Source organism: Piliocolobus tephrosceles, chromosome 2 (assembly GCF_002776525.5).
Source record: "Piliocolobus tephrosceles isolate RC106 chromosome 2, ASM277652v3, whole genome shotgun sequence".
In the NCBI taxonomy this organism is placed as follows: Eukaryota; Metazoa; Chordata; class Mammalia; order Primates; family Cercopithecidae; genus Piliocolobus; species Piliocolobus tephrosceles.
The window spans coordinates 150730886-150737459 of record NC_045435.1 but is presented as its reverse complement, the minus strand read 5'-3'; positions in this window follow the sequence as shown (position 1 = coordinate 150737459).

Here is a 6574-nt window from a genome sequence, read left to right as displayed (position 1 = left end):
TGAAGAAAGGGTGGGCAAATAACATGGAGCTAAATCTTTCAAAGCTGGGGGAGGGAATGGGGTCAGAAGACTGGGCCCAATCAACCTTCTTTCCTCCACCCATGAAAGTGACCAATTTAGAGATTTCAGCAAATCCCAAAGGTGCTTGTTTATGCATCAGCTGTATTCACAACAGCCCATAAACTCCTCAATTGTTCAGACCAGCTAGGGTACATCCACACACCAGCATGCCACTAGCAATGACAAGGAGCTTTGCACGTGGACCCTGGTTGCAACAGAATCTCACAGTGACCAAGAGGACCCCGCCTGTCCAAAAGGATCCTGCCTGCACATGAGGACCTCACCCTGCAGTTGAGGACCCAGCGGCACTCTATTCCTGTGCAATTCTGCAACCGGCTAAAGCTTCCTGGCAATAGAACGCACATCAGTGGTTGCCTTGGGGGAGGCCAGGACTTGGGGGGACCTGAGAGAGTTTTCTAAGGTGATGGAATATTCTGTATCTGGACGGTGTGGTGTTCACACAGCCATCAACATCTGTCAGAACTCACTGGGTTGAGCCTTCAATATCTACCTTATTGTATGTAAATTCTAACTCAAGAAAAGAAAACAGGCTGCCAATTCAGAAAAAGAAAGAAAAAAGAGGGAGCAGGAGGCATAGGATGTGGCCTGACCTCTCGAGGGTCCCTTGGGGTAAATACAGACACCCACCAGACCCACATCAGGCCTGGCAAACACGGAGCTGCTGTCTGCAGGGGTGGGCTCCTTACCTCAAGCCCCTGCGTGCCTCCCAGGCTCACCCCTTCCAGCCCTGCTGTGGGCTCCACGGACAGAGCTTCCCAGGTGTTAACAGAGGCCATGCATCCTGATTTTCATGTGCAGTCTCTGTTTTGTAATATTGGCTGCTAACGCCTAAATTTCAAAACACGAAGTGGTCCTCAAAGACCACATCAGGCCCTCTTGCCACTTTACCCCCTTGTCCTTAAAAGTTTTGTCCTCAAGAGTGTTTCAGATGCCCTCAGAGCTGCTGGAGGTTCCCTTGTGTTTTGAGCACACCACAAATTCCTGATGTTCTTCCATTCAAGTGACCAACCGAGCAGGCTGGGGCCAAGTCAGGAAGAGGCCATCTTGGGCCAAGCTGTGAGGAGTGGGTGCAGTGGGGTAGGAAGGGAGAGAATCCAAGAGGGAACGTCCTCCCTGAGATGAAATGTTTACTGGTGTGATTCTTGTGCTGCAGGTTGGGAGAAGGGACCAAGGCTCAGGTTCGGCTGGATGCCAGTCTCCCAGCGGGTCACCCTGGGTTTGGATCTGTGTCCCCGCTCAATCTCATGTCCAGTTGTAATCCCCAGTGTTGGATGTGGGACCTGGTGGGAGGTGATTGGATCATGGGGGCGGATCCTTCATGAACAGGTTCGCCCCATCCCCATCCCCTGTGGTGCTGTTCTTCTGAGACAGTTCTCATGAGACCTGTTTTGAGTGTGGGGCACCGCCTCCTTCTCTCTTTCTGCTGCTCCCGCCATGGGAAGAAGTGCCTACTTCCCCTTTGCCTTCTACCACGATTGTAAGTTTCCTGAGGCCTCCCAGAAGTCGAGCAAATGCCAGCACCATGCTTCTTGTACAGCCTGTGGAACTGTGAGCCAATTAAACCTCTTTTCTTTATAAATTACCCATATCGAGGCCAGGCACAGTGGCTCGTGCTGGTAATCCCAGCATTTTGGGAGGCTGAGGTGGGTGGATCACTTGAGCCCAGGAGTTTGAGACCAACCTGGCCAACATGGTGAAACCCCATCTCTACTAAAAATACAAAAATTAGCCAGGCATGGTGGCATGTGCCTATAATCCCAGCTACTGGGAAGGCTGAGGCATGAGAATTACTTGAACTGGGGAGGCAGAGGTTGCAGTGAGCCAAGATCACACCACTGCAATCCAGCCTGAGCAACAGAGTGAGACTCTGTCTTGAAAACAATAAAAAAATATAAAAAATTACCCATACTCAGGTATTTCTTTACAGCACTGTGAGAACAGACTCATCCACATCCCATGAGGAAAGCTGGCCCCACTGGGGTGCTCTCTGCAGAGACGTGGCCTCCTGCCTTTCTCTCCGGGATACCCCAACGTCCTTCCACAGTCTCAGGGCCCAGGGCCCCCATCCACCTGAGCCAGGGCTACAGGTCTCCTGTCTTCCCTCCTCAGGCCCTGGGACTCCACTCCCAGCTCCATCAGGGGCTCACAGTGGTGACTCCCTCCCCGCAGGCTTTTGTCTTTGAAATGAATATCACAGCAGCTGTGAGGACTAAAGGAGGTGATGTCTGCAAAAGCAGTGAAGCTTGTCAGCAGTGGAGTCTTCTAGAATCTCTGAGCCATCTGGTGATGGAAATGTCTCTATCGGTGGGAGAGAGGAGGGGCTTTTCCCATGGTCTGAGTGCTGCCAGAGTCTTTCACATTGCCCTGTCCCAAGGTCTTTGATGGGTAAGCACAGGTGGTGAGAGTGCAGGTTCTGGAGAGAAGAGCGAGTCAGCCTGGGTTCAGATCCAATCTCTGGGAACTTACGCACTGTGAGGTCCTGGGGAAATTATTTAATCCCTCTGAGCCTCAACTTTCTCTCCTCTAAAATGGGAAAACAACATTACCTGCCTCACAGGGCTGTTGTGAGGATTAAATGAGTTAATAAATGTAAAACACTCACAGCCCTAGCCCATAAATGCTTACAAACTAGGCCTTTCCCAGCTGGGAAAACAATTTAAGGCCAATTATAGATGGATGTTGATGAAAGACTCTCTTTCCTGTAAGTAAAAAAGTTGAGACTTATTCTCAATTTGAGTCACCATAGGGTAATAATGTGGAGGTGAAACAGCGTGGGCCGTGTCCTCCAAGAGAATGCAGGCTGCAAATCCCAGCCTAACTATACACCATCCTTGGCCAATGCGGGTGCGGTTCTAGCTCTTCACTCCCTCCCTAGTTGTAGGATCGGAGTTTGCAGTTGCCGCTGTGTGGGCTGGTGTGCTTTCTGCTCCACCCCTGCCTCTGGGCTCAACCATAGGACTTGCCTTGGCCAGCAGGATGTTAACAGATGTGATGCACGCAGTGGTCTGGGATATGTGCACAGATGGGCTCCATCTCTTGCACAGCTGCCCTCACCATGAGAAGAATGTGTCCCACATTCCCTTGCTACTGGCTCCAGTATGATGACCCTATACAGAGCCCTTCTATCAACCATCTTTGGTATTTCCCACCACAGTCCTAGGAGAGGGTCTTGTCATCCTATTGCAGATGAAGAAACTGAGGCCCCACTGGGGTCACAGAACTTTTACCCCAATCACACCAGTGGTTGGTGCAAGACCAGAAATCTGTGTCCCTCTGACCTCACCACCTCTGGTCTGAGCTGAGCTTCTCCCACAGCAGGACTTTCTTACAAACCCATGTCCCCTCCAGTAGGCAGGAGAGGTTCCTGGTCAGCATTAAGAAACAGCACATGGGGTGCCCACATTTTCCTGCTCAGGTAGACTGAGGAACTGAGCCAGAATCACAAAGAAGACATTTGCCCCCTGAATCAAGTTAAGTGGTTTCTGTCCGGAGTGCAGTGAGCAGCTCCCGATTGTCAGGGGGAGGTTTAAAGTTGACACCTGAAGGAAGAGAATTTCATCAGAAAAGCCTGCAGCCTTTACAGATGATGCCCTGGGAGCCCTCGAATCTCTAGAGAGGACTCATGATTGCTTGTTTGCTGGCCAATATGGAGAGAAGATGGTGGGAGGAGGAAAATGGAGCCGGGGTGGTCTCCAGAGGCCCGGAGTCAAATTCCTTACCAGCCACCCAGCTTGTCCCAAGTGCCTAGGAGCCAATCAAGTGACAGCCTCTGGGATTGACAATGGCTGGGAATGGTGGATGTGATTCAGATAGGAGTAGGGACAGTGGGGAAACTGAGGCAGAAGGTGGCTGAGAACTGGCCCCACACATACTCTCATCGAGGAGGGTAGAAGGAGTGCAACTGCCTCAAGGGAGCAATTTCTCACGTGAAAGTTGTTTTTCACATGAACATTCTGAGACTCTTACGTGCCACTAAGCCTTTGTCCCGTTCCCTTCTCTTTATGACCCTAGCAGGGAGGAACTGCAATTCCTATTTTACTGATGGAGAAACTGAGGCTCAATTAGATGAAGGCCTTGAGCAAGGTCACCCCACTGAGAATCATGTCTGGGCATGCGTGACTTCAGAGCCATGCTCTTTGGGGAAAAAGTTTGACCCCAAGCTGTGTTATCGATATGGCTAGGCTTTGTGTCCCCACCCACATCTCATCTTGAATTATCATCTCTACAATCCCCACCTGTCAAGGGAGAGACCAGGTGGAGGTGATTGAATCATGGGGGTGGTTTCCTCCCTGCTGTTCTCGTGACAGTGAGTTCTCACGAGATCTGATGGTTTCATAAGGGGCTCTTCCCCCCTTCACTCAGCACTTCTTCCTGCCGCCTTGTAAAGAAGGTGCCTGCTTCCCCTTCACCTTCCGCCATGATTGTACGTTTCCTGAGACCTCCCCAATCACGCTGAACTGTGAGTCAATTAAACCTCTTCCTTTATAAATTACCCAATGTCAGGTAGTTCTTTATAGAAGTATGAAAACAGACTAATACACTGTGTCTACCCTGAGTGTAGGCATGGAACAAGGGTAGGCCTGGTCTGCCTTTGGTTGGGATGTGTTCATTAAAATGAATCATTAATACAATTATACCTAATTTACTTGGCCTCAGAGAATGTGGTATTCTTCACGTTAACTTGCTAGAGCTTACTACTTGAAGCATTTTGATTTCTGTAACTCTCAATAGTTTGGGGTGAAATCACTCTTGACCATCAGTTGTTGCCTTGCTGAGGAGTATACTAAACAAAATTCAGTCTTTTCTAGAGGACTCTGGTAACCACACTGAACAAAGGTGGCTCTGCTGCAGTAAAAGAGGTGCCCCTTGAGCCACTGAAGTGAATTGGATTATTCACCCTACACTGAATGGGCCCAAGTTTCTAGCATTATGAGACTGTTTTTAAGTCTCACCTGCATTGTCCTATTATCAGTTGTAACATCAGCTGCTGTCTAAGGCCATCTCCACTGCATGTGAACGGCTGTGGACAAGGAGACGCTATGGCCAAACCTTTTAGGTGTGTGTTAAATATATGTAAATAACAGAGCAATGGCTGATGGGCCTCCTGCAGTGACTTGGTGACATTTACACACCTGTCATTGCTACTCAAGTTGTTCTCTGCTTTCTTCCCGACTCTCAGTTGTGTTATAGGCATTTGCGTTGTCCCATCTATTACATCCAGATAAGTAATGACTCACACATGAGGCTGGAGCAATATAAGGAAAAGCTATTTGCTGAGAGTGGGCGTAAAAGAGATTCCAGGCTGGGCGTGGTGGCTTATGCCTGTAATCCCAGCACTTTGGGAGGCTGAGGAGGGTGGATCATTTGAAGTCAGGAGTTCGAGACCAGCCTGGCCAACATGGTGAAACACCATTCTTACTAAAAATACAAAAAAATTAGTGGGGTATGGTGGTGTGCCCTTGTAATCCCAGCTACTCAAGAGGCTGAGGCAGGAGAATCGCTTGAACCGGGGAGGTGGAGGTTGTAGTGAGCTGAGATTATGACACTACACTCCAGCCTGGGCAACAGAGTGAGACACTGTTTAAAAAAAAATAGTAATAGATTCCGTGCATCAAAGGCCATGTAAAAACCTGCACACAGATGCTCTTAGCAGCTTTATTAGTAACAGCTAAAAACTACAAACAACCCAAATGTTCTTCAGTGGGGTAAACATCAACTGTGGTACCTCCGTATCGTAGAGTGCTACGAAGACATTAAAGGGAAATAATTTTGATACACACAAGTTGGATGGATCTCAAGAGCTTTAGATGAAGTGAAAAAAGCCAATCCTTAAAGGTTCCATGCTGCATAATTCCATTTATATAACATTCTCAGAATGACAGAATAACAGTGATGGAGAACCGTTCACTGGTTACCAGGGGCTAGGGATGCAGGAGGCTGTGACTATAAAGAGGGAACATGAGGGAGTTTCTTTGTGGTGATGGAACTTTCTGTATCTTGATTGTGGTGGCGGCTATACAAATCTATACATGGGATAAAATTTCATAGAACACCAGAAAAATAAGAAGAGTGCATGTAAAAATGAGCGCAATTTCAGTAAGGCCTTCAGTTTGGTTAACAGTAACTAGTAATGCAGCAATTTCCTGGTCTTGATAATGGTACTATGGCTAAGTAAGATGTTATCATTGGAGGAGACTGGGTGAAGGGTACAAGGTAATTCTCTGTACACTATCTTTGCAACTTCTATGTGCATGTAAAATTATTTCAAAATAAAAAGTTGAATTATTTTTTAAAGCCTTTCTAAGACAGCCAATAGAAATCATTTGGGGATTATCTGGTGTTCTGAATTATACCTACCATGGTTTCCTTCCAACTGTGAGTTTTCCATTTATGCATAATGTTATAATATAATTTAATAGATCTTTGTGGCCTATAAAATAATTTTTCCCGGTTCTCTTTTCATTATTATGATAATTAGTATTCATCATGACTC